This window comes from Peromyscus californicus, unplaced genomic scaffold, assembly GCF_007827085.1.
Source record: "Peromyscus californicus insignis strain IS unplaced genomic scaffold, ASM782708v3 Scaffold_7__1_contigs__length_154581171, whole genome shotgun sequence".
In the NCBI taxonomy this organism is placed as follows: Eukaryota; Metazoa; Chordata; class Mammalia; order Rodentia; family Cricetidae; genus Peromyscus; species Peromyscus californicus.
In genome coordinates this window covers 63,701,225-63,712,318 of record NW_026294595.1, presented here as the reverse complement: position 1 = coordinate 63,712,318, position 11,094 = coordinate 63,701,225, and the positions used below count along the sequence as shown (strand labels likewise).

The 11,094-nt window shown below is 32.2% G+C and overlaps 2 pseudogenes; both read right to left on the bottom strand.

The window, feature by feature from the left end:
- Window positions 1–789: 789 nt before the first annotated feature.
- On the bottom strand, window positions 790–1,656 carry LOC128100903 (olfactory receptor 10AG1-like; annotated as a pseudogene).
- Window positions 1,657–6,226: 4,570 nt separating this feature from the next.
- Window positions 6,227–7,173, bottom strand: LOC128102044 (olfactory receptor 10AG1-like; annotated as a pseudogene).
- Window positions 7,174–11,094: the final 3,921 nt, after the last annotated feature.

Genomic DNA, 11,094 nt, shown 5'->3' with positions numbered 1-11,094 from the left:
TGTGGAGAAAGCTTTCTTATCCACTGAGCAATCTTGTCAACTGTCCATTACAACTTTGTTTCATTTTTTATGTACTTGTTTTCAGAATTCTGTAGTGTGAAGTTTGTTGAAAACCATGTCTGTTGAAATGTCAGAAGGTTGGATGCAACCAATAGAAGTTAAATGTACTAAGTATATCATCAAGTCACTTGAACACTGATAAAAAAGCACTTGGGAAAATCAAAACATCCTTTATCATAATGTTATGATTGAATTCTATGCAGATTCATATTAGCTTGAAATATTTCATTCATATTAATTCATGTGATTTATCAAGAATGTTAAATTTTTCATAACATCTTCAGCAATTAGTTCAACACATTGATATTTAAGTATTACTGGTAAATCTGTAGAACACTGAATGATAGAATATCAGCAAATATTGGGATAACAGTAAAATCATCTAGATAAATAATCAATTTATATCAGGTATAAAAAGTTTGAATTCTCTTCAAAATTTTCCCATAAACAAGTAATCATATGATTCACATTGTATTTTATTCATATTAAGATACTCTCTTTTTATTATATTTTATGAAAAAAGACATTAATATGCATAGGATATTTAAAAACAATATATTTTAGGCTATTACTCAAAATACCAAAAGCATTTTAAAACCATAAAGTGGTTATATTTCAAAGAAATGCATAAAAATTGATATATTCTATCAGGAACCATGTAAGAAGCAAGAAAACAAAAAACAAACAAACAAACAAACAAACAAAACATTTGTTCCAGAGCCCAAACCACTATTTTATGAGTAACAGTTTTCTTGAGACAGCAATCATGTCAGGCTGTATTTCAGCTGATCGCACATGGGAATCATAATTCTGTAAAACAGCCAGAGCAACTTGTCAGTTCCTGGAGAATGAGTAGACTTTGGCTTCATGTTGGTAATGGTAGCTGATCCAAAAAACAAAAGTGTCACAAGCAAATGGGAAGAACATGTGGAGACGTCTTTTGTCCATTCTGCGGCTGATAGCAATTTCAGAGTGGTGGCAATGATTCTGATATAAGAGGCAAGGATCAACTTTACAACAGTATAACCACTAAATCAACAGACAGCTCACATGCACTGAAGTATCCCCAAAGGGCACTCGAGAATGGACGGTAAGTCACAGGAGTGGTTGATATGGTTAGAATTGCAAAAATGTAGAGAGAATGTCTGACAGGTTTGTCCTATCTGGACTGGAATGTCACTGAGTGAGGAGCCTGCTGCCAGCTGAGTGCACTTGGTTGGGTTCATGACCATAGGATGGTGTAGAGGGTTGCAAATGGCCACATAGCAGTCATAGGACATCACAGCCAGGAGGAAACATTCAGGGGCTCCCATAATAAGGAAGAAACACATTTGTGTGGAACAGTTCATCACAGAAATACCCTTGTCTTGAGTTGAACAGAATCTTTGGGAAAATTAGAGATACATAACAGATTTCCACAGAAGAAAAATTTGCCAGGAAAAAATAAATAGGTTTCTATAGTGCAGGATCAATTCTGGTTACCACAATTATGAAATTACTTGTAATCAAGTTAATCAAGTACATTATTTAGTACATACCAAATTGTTTGGGAAAATCCCAGAAGGAAAAACTGTCACAGTGCAGTCTGAAGGGCATATTGTCCTATGCTATGATTTTGAAATATTTTATCTGTAGTTATGATTCAAGCAAAAGTGTATGTATTTCCTTGTCATTAAATTATTTTTATCATGTATAAATGATAGTAACACACTTTCCAATTTTCTAACACCCATGGATAAAAATTTTATGACTTTATATATTCTCCAAAATTTATGAGTAAAGATTTTGTTGCTAAAAGAATAAAAATTGTTGTATTATTTTCCTAATACACTGAGTGTTGTGTATTTTGTGGATTTTCATGATAGCCCATAAAATTAATTTTCTTCTCTTAAGATAAAAAGGAAATCTCTGCTTATATTTATTTTAAATATTAATCTCTTCTTCTGACTACATATGCCTATTTATGTTGCTGCTCTTATGGTCATTAATTCAAATTCAAATTAATACATGACTAAATAGTCTTAAAAATATTTAAAGTAATTTTTAGTTAGAATACTTTAATATGTAGAAGTTCTTTCTACTTTTGATTAAATAATTCTGTTTATAGGTCATTTTGCTATGAAATTAGTGAATAGCAGGCTATCACATTAGATGGGTTGCTACTCTTTATTTTTCTGAAATTTCAGCTCAGTGTATTGTTTTTGAATTACAGTTCCCAATTTAAATCACAATTTTTCTTTTCCTATGACGTTTAGATAGAAACTTATGATAGGGTAAACATTTTCAGATCATCTTTTTATTGAGGGAACTCAGGACTTTGTGTAGTCTCGTCATCATCTATGGTCAAGATGTAGGTCTAAATAGAGCCTACATCCTTTTATACTGTGTAAACTTCTACTGCAGGAGAACATCGTTACAACGTCTCATCCTGAACATTTCCTAGTTTTTTCTGGTCTTCCCAATGACTCTGATCTTGCTGTGCCCTCTGTGATACTCAGTTAACTTTACTGCATACATTCATGAGGGAACAGACAGGATCACATTGACATGCTCCTTTTCATTTCCATTATTCTACATTATCTCTAGTCTGCAATTGTTAAATTATGTTTTATTTTTACAAAATTTCACCATGAATTGTTTGAAAAATTATAAGCCTTGAAATTATTTCCTAAAAAGCTATCAATGCAGTCACCACTTTATCTTGCAATTAATATATACTGTGCTCAACAGTTCCTTTGTCTTCCCATTCTGCTATCTTTCTATACTCTATTCCTATTAATTTGTAAAACTCCATTTGATAGCAGATGTATTTTTCTATATAATGTGTGTGTGTGTGTGTGTGTGTGTGTGTGTGTGTGTGTATGTTAGTAGTAATGAGATGGAAGAGTAAGAATTGTAATTTTCCTACATTTATCCTGATGTTAACTAATGCAATTAACATGGAAGAGTACACAGGGATTAATTTCTCTGATCAAATTTATAAAAAGATGAGATAAAGCATGGAAAGGCATGACTGGTTACATGAATTCAGAATGGTTTTACTCATGGAAAAATTACTAAAATACATGTAAACATGTGAATAATTGTATAATGTTTTCATATTCAATAGCAGTATTTAATACTTAGCTACTAGGAACACATTTAAGTATAGTAGGTGGGAGATATGTTTTAATGATGCTCATTATTGATCTCCTAATGTTTTTATGAGCTATGACCTTCAACTTCTTCATATAAAGCAAATAAATATGTGGCTAACTATAATGAAATCTTGATAAAAGATGAATAATATCTTGAAGTGTATATAATATGTTAACCGGTTGATACAAGTTAGCATATAATATAGTGTCCATATTGATATCATTTTTCTTTAACATATTGGGTTTATGTACTAAAACACATTTCACATTTTGTTCATCTTTGACCTATATCATAAAATGTCAGAAGATTAAAAAAGTTTAAAGCTATATGAAATTAAAAATTAGATACAAGATTCTTTTCAATTATTTTGCTCAATTACTTCTCATATTGATATGTAAAAAGGAGAGACTACTTATATACATATGAGTCAATTGTTTGAGCTTATGATTACAGAGTTAATTTAAATATAAATTTTACTTTTATTGATTAGTAAAAGAAAATAAGAAGTGAATTTGATTTTTAAGGCTGAAATACTTCCTTTACCTGCAGCAGGCAAAACACTTTCAAGCATTTATTGTACTGTCAAACACACAGAGCTGTTTAAGTAAAAAATGTTATCTGCTCTGGAGGTAAGTTCCTTCCCCATGCTAAGTTCTAATTGAAGAAAATTCTTCTTCCTTCTACTCAAGAAGTTAAAGATAAGAATATTTAAATGAAATGAGAAAAATAAAATGGGACCTATGTAACCTACTACTTTTGTACATTCTACTTTCAATTTTGTGATTATTAAGAAAAATGAACATTAAAAGTATCAGAAATTGGTAACAATATTTGTGTGTGTGTGTGTGTGTGTGTGTGTGTGTGTGTTCATGCTTGTTTGTGTTTTACACTTGTTCCTATACAGCCCCATGTATCAGTGAAATGAAGGAAGAGTAAGAATATAATTGATGCTGTCATAGACACAATGCCTATGGATAATTTTATCTTCATTCATACTTCCAATTATACATTAACACGCACTAGTGATATGGCTGCTTTTATTAAAATTACATGCTTTTATATAAAGATTTGTCTTATTCACTGATTCAATGTATTCTATATCTCTACAGGAAAAATATTGTTAAGTAAACAACTTCTCAATATTCATTGTAAAAGTACTTGCCAATATTCTCAGTATTCATTTTCTTAGTTCTTATCTCATGCTTAAATTTTAATTTATTTAATTAATTTTATTTTATTTAATAGAATCATTTAACAAATAGGGAAATTCACTTATAATCAAACATGCACTGTACTTAATACACACAGTCATCACTAATGAAACTACAAACACCCAATGAGAACTTTAAGTTATTATGCATGCAGCTAAGTAGAATAAACTTCCTTGTATGTGTGAGGTTCTCAGCAAGAATCTCATTATTACAAAAACAAACAAACAAGGAAACTGCAGGCTCTTAAGTTGAAAATGAGTTCTTTTGAGAGTTGTTTTTAAGCAAAATTAGGTATATGGTAAGTGCATGTTTTTGTGAATATCTTTCATCCAATATACATTGTCTACTGTCTGCATATGCTTTTTGTTGGTATGATAAAGACCATGATCCAAAGCAACTTGTGGGAGAAAAAGATTATATTTGGCTGACTGTTCATCTAATAGTTCATCAAGGAAGAAAGTTAGAGTAGGGACTGATGCTGGAACACGAAGCCAGGAAGTACTGCTAATGGATTTACTTCCTATGATTTGTTCATCTGCTTATGAAAGGCCTATGTCCATCTGGTTAACAGCAACCTGAGACATCCTAAATCAATAAGAAATTTTAAAAAAATGTCCCACAGACAAATCCAGGATAACCCTGATGAAGGCAATTCCTCAATCAAGTTCCCACTTGTGACATGACTAAAACTGGTTTGTGGCAAGTTGCCAAACCTGAGCAACACAGCTTATTCTTAAAGAAAAAGCCCATCCTAACTTAACACTATTTTGGAAAAGAGAATTTTGTCATTTGTGATATTATAACAGAATCTCTGCTAGAAGATTCAAATCATTCCAGGTGTTCATTCTGCCTGATGCTTGGGGTTTGAGATTTAGAACTCTCAGGGTTTCCAGTAGCCATTGCTTTGCTTAATAAACTCTAAATCACTGGACTAGTAATCCCAATTAAATGTCTTCTTTTATGAAACAATCTACTTTTGAAAGTGAATATTATACAAAATTGTTCAAGTAAAAATGAAATGGCTGGTTATTTCATAGAACATACAGAACTGTCCTTCAACATAAACAAATACAATTTTATTTGTAAATAATTACCCTTGTGAAAAAAGGTTTCATACTTAAATCAGAATAGTTCGGGAAATGTTATACATACATACATACACACACACACACACACACACACACACACACACACACACACACACACACACATACACCAAATATAAAGCCATATCTTCTATTTTGTCATACTTAATTCCAGCTAATTCTTTATATTTTAACTTTCTCAGTGTCATTATGATTATGATATCCTCTTTACTTGGGAATACATGTCAGAGTCACAATAGTATGACCACATCTACAAAATGCAATGAATGAAAGCAGCAGGTTTGGGGTCAACCTATAGTTGATGGCAATTTTCTTTGTAGACATGATTTTTATTCTAGTAGAAATTATTAACAGAAATGGAGAAAAGACATGTAACACAGCACCAAGGAAGACCACCATCTCATTAATAAAGATAGTCACCCATACTAAGTGAATGCAAAGGGAATGATGTCACAGAAGTGACTGATTTTATAGAAACCATAAGATGACAAAGAGAATATCTTCAAATCTTCCCTATGTAAATAGGAATTCAACTGACCAGACAGCCTACCAATACCTGGATGCATAGTCTAGACATTAGCAAAGACGGCTACAGAAGTCCATGGAGCAGGATCTAGGAAGTAGGAGTCTATGACACAAAGATGAAGAGTGTCCTAGTATTACAGGTAGTTAAACAAAGTACTTTAGACATTAGTGCACACGCACATGACATTATTTCCTAAGTAACAATTTTTGCAGGGCAGCAATCACATCCTTGTTCCTAAGGCTGTATATCAGGGGGTTGAACATGGGGGTCACAATGGTATAGAACAGAGAGAACAGTTTGTCGGTTCCTGGAGAATGTGTGGACTTCGGCCTCAGGTAGGTAACAGTAGCTGATCCAAAAAACAAAAACACCACAAGCAAATGGGAAGAACACGTGGAGAAGGCTTTTGCCCGTCCTGTGGCCGTTGGCAATTTCAGAATGGTGGCAATGATTTTGGCATAAGAGGCAAGGATCAACATAAAAGGGACTGTAGCAATGAGGATAGTCATTAAATAGACAGACAGCTCATTAACAAAAGTGTCTCCACAGGCCAGCTTGAGGATGGGCGGTAAGTCACAGAAGAAGTGGTTGATTTGGTTAGAATTGCAAAAATGTAGAGAGAATATCTGACAGGTTTGCCCAAGCTGGAATGGCATTCCACCAGCCAGGAGCCTGCCGCCAGCTGAGTGCACTTTATTGGGTTCATGACCAAGGGATAATGCAGAGGGTTGGAGATAGCCACATAGCGGTCATAGGACATCACAGCCAGAAGGAAGCATTCAGTGGCTCCCAGCATAAGGAAGAAGCAGGTTTGTGTGGCACAGGCCACTTTGGATATACTTCTATTCTGAGTACCAATGTTGAACAGAATTCTAGGAAGAGTGACTGATACATAACAGATTTCCAGAGAAGAAAAGTTTGCCAGGAAAAAATACATGGGCTTCTGCTGTAGTGCTGGATCGAGTCTGGTTATCACAATTATGAAGCTATTTCCAACTAGGATAATTAAGTAAACTATGGAGAACATTCCAAACAGAAACCCCTGGAGGTTGGGCAGGTCTGAGAATCCCAGAAGGATGAATTGTGTGACTGTGGAGACATTGTCCTCTGACCTGATCTTTTTATATTCCATGCTTGGAGATGATTCAGTCCAAAGTGAAAGTTGTGTTACTACATTTGGTTTTCTTATAAAATATATAAACTACAGATACCACACTCCAAATTTTCTAATTTTCTAAAAGAATAAAAAGATACACACATACATGTTATATGTTCTCTTAAATGTTGAGACAGTGTAACTTTTGCCAGTCAGGATATGCAGTGAATATTTTCATTATTTTGCTTTCTCTATACAGTTAGCATTCTTGGTTGTTTTAGATTTATTATAAAGGCCACTTTTAGTTTTCTTCTCAAAAAACAAGATTCAAAATTTGAGTTAATATTCAGCTTAATAATGATTCATTACTATAATTGACTTTTACTCTCTGCCAAAATATTTTGTCGTTATCATAATTAGCTTGAGATTAATTTCACAAATAGTAAATAATACATGAGTATTATTCAATACATTAATGATACTCAAAAGTATGTAAAAAGTTTCAGGGAATCATATATATTAATATTTCAATCTTATTCTTTTTTTGAGGTTTGATAGTTTTATACATTGGTTAATGTAGTACAACTGTCCACCATATATTGTATAGAATTTAAAACATTTAAATGTGGTTTTTTATCATTATACAGACACAAAACCAGTGTTATAATTTTTATACAGATTTTAAAGTTTCTGTCCTTAAATTGGAACTTCGGACAAAATAAAGAATGTTAATATCTTTCTATCTCAGGATGCTGAATGATCAGAAGCTGTCTTACCTTTTCCCATCCATCTGTTAATGTGGTGAGGGACTGTACCTAAGAGGTACATCTCTACTTTGAATAAACATCTATTGTAGCAAAACTGTGTCCTCCAGAGCTCACTTCGTGCTACTCTAAGCCCATCATCGTGACTCTGATTTGTGCTTATATAGATAGCTCACTTGTTCTATTCTTCCATTGCATGCATTTCTGAGAGATTTAGGCTTGCGAATTCTGGATGTTCTCATTAATTTTTGTATGCTTTATTTACCTCACAACAATGTCTTCCCTTTAAAACTCTTTTACCTCCAATTTCTTACTTTTCAAAACTTCATTATAAGATTTACCAACAATTAGAAACTTGTGAAACTATTTCATAAATAACAAAACTAAAGCATTCCTTTATCCAAAGTATCATATATTCAACTCATTCTACTCCTCATCTTCCATCTATCTATCCTTCTACCTACTCATGCATCCATTTGTCTATTTTCAATGGTAGATACATTTTCTCTTACTGTGTACAGCCATTGGGCCCTATGTGGGAATAAAATGATCATCCACTCTGTCAGAAAAGAACGTCACTGTATTACTCTCCTCATTGTATCAACAAATTTTCATATTCAGTGTTATTCACGTTAGGATAAATAGGGAATGTCACTGCATAGAGGAGTTTGGATCAATTGTGTTTTGACAGTGTTCTGTGTGGCTTGTGAAATTCAAAATTTTAGTTCAAACGTAGAAGCAAATGGGCGGGATATAGGGATTGAGATTAACTTGGAATTCCTAAGGATTTTGTGACAACAGTAGGAATGTTAAGAAAACAATTATTATTTTTTCACCTGTACTATTTCATATTTAATAATGATGTTAAAGAAAAGATAGAAATTAATCCCATTTTTTAAATGTTTCAAAATTTATTGACAAGAATTTAATATAAAAGTGTGAATTTACTGTAACTGAAACTCAAAATTTACAAATACTTTTAGTAAAAGGTGGCAGAGCTAAACAGTCATTTTAAGATCATGAAAGTGTTTCACAAACTTTGTCTCCTTCATTACACTACATAATGCATTTAAACATGTTTCCCCATTTATTTAAATCAGAGGAGTACTATATAACCAGGCAATGACAAAGCTCTACAGCCAGATCCTTTCCTTGAAGACCAGTGTATATTATGTGATCTACATCTGTTGTTGAACATTAGCCTGATAACCTACCTGTCATTGTCACAATATAAGTCATAAATAAGCATAAAGCATGCTTTATGCTTTGGCTTTACTGTGTTTGATTACAGAATAGGATGTGGGCTCTTTCTATATTGTAATTTCTGTTGTGTGACATTTCAGACCATTTCAATGAAAATGTATGTTTCTAAAAGACATGTTTTCAAATATATTAGATAAAAAACATTAGCTGGTATTTTGCTTTCTATACTTCTACAAAAATATTTTTTCCATTTTAATGGGGAATGCCAATATTTCATTTTGAAGAGGAAGCATCACTATATGTTGCATTCATATATAAAATTTCTCAAACAACTAATAAATAGTATAAGTAAATAACTTTTGAAATAGCTAAAGCAATCTTTTTTTCACACTTATTGAATTTTTCCATTTTAAACTACAGGTTAAGCAAATGAGATCATAAATTGACACATTTACCTAGAACATACTTACATTTTCCATTGTTATTATTTTGATGTTTGCCAGCTGAATCTCTGGACTTGTCCATGCTAGGCAAGCGATCTACCACTGTGCTACATCCTTAGCTCCTGCACCCATAAGCACCTCCTACTATAAAGCATCCCCAAATCATGCAGCAGATGTCCTATTTTTCTCTTTGAAAATTTTTAGCAATCAATTTTTGCCAAGAAATAAAGCTGAAAGATGGATATATAGGAATTATATAAGAATCATATTCATTATATGAAATAATAAAAAATAAAATTGAATAATTGTTAGGCTTTACAGGAAAATATTGTCATTTTTTCTTTGATTAAAGATATTTAAGCTTATTTAAATCACATGCCCTGTGAAACATTGAAATTCTTGGATGTCAATCTTTTAATTATCAAATAATGTAATAGTCTAATATGTGTAATGTCTATAGGAGCTTACTGAGCTAGTATATAAAATAAAATCAAAGGTGGGAAATAAAAGCCTATACAAATAAATACATTCAGAAATGTCTTTATTACAAAATATCTAAGCCAAAATGGAAGACATGTTAATATGTCTTTAATAAATTTAGATTCTTTTGTCACAGACATTAATTTTAAAAAAATGAGCTCTTTTGATATCTATAGGTCACAGGCATATTTCAAAGATGTTCATTTAATATTTTGATCATTTGTTCATGTACTTAGGTTTTTATGAGATCTGAACTCTAGAACTTATACATGTAAAATAGCTAAATACATATGTAACAAAAAAATCATTTCTCAAAAGTGTTATTAAAAATGAAAAATCAATTACTAGTGATTCATGATATCACAAAAGATGATACCTTCAGTGATTTTTGACAATAATCTCTCCTGCATTAACTTTCATATTTAAAAGGATTTTATAATTTGCCCTTAACTAACTACTAATATCATCCTACAGCTAACCTTAAAAAGCACAGGGAATTATCAATTTGATATGTATCCAAAGTAGAAATCTATGGAATATAATCCTTACCTTTATAAACTGACATAGGACAAATAATGATACATAAGTTTGTTTTTAAGCTTAAGCATTAATTTATTTAAAAAGAGGTTAATCACTTTCTAACACATATTACCCACTATGCTGTTTAATTAGGATACTGTCTGCTCTGGGAATAAGTTCCTTCCCCAAATCACTTTCTAAATGAAGGGAATATTTCCCCATGAATCCAAAAACTCAAGAAAGAAAAGCAAAACAAAATGTTAAAGAAGACACAGTTAAGTAAAGTACTCATTTTAGAGTCTAAATATTATATTTTTATGTTTCTGATTGTGAGGCTGAGGAATAGTAGTGTATGCCTGCAACCCCAGCACTTGGGAAGCTGAGGGAGTAGGACTGTGCATTTGAAGCCACGTAGGGCTCCATGACAAGACTTTGTTTCTAAGTAAATGAATATATGAATAAGTCATTAATCTTCATTATGTCCCTTGCAGTATCTCATATTTACTAAGAGTTTGAGTAAAATTTTTCTTTCATTGTAGCCATTTAAA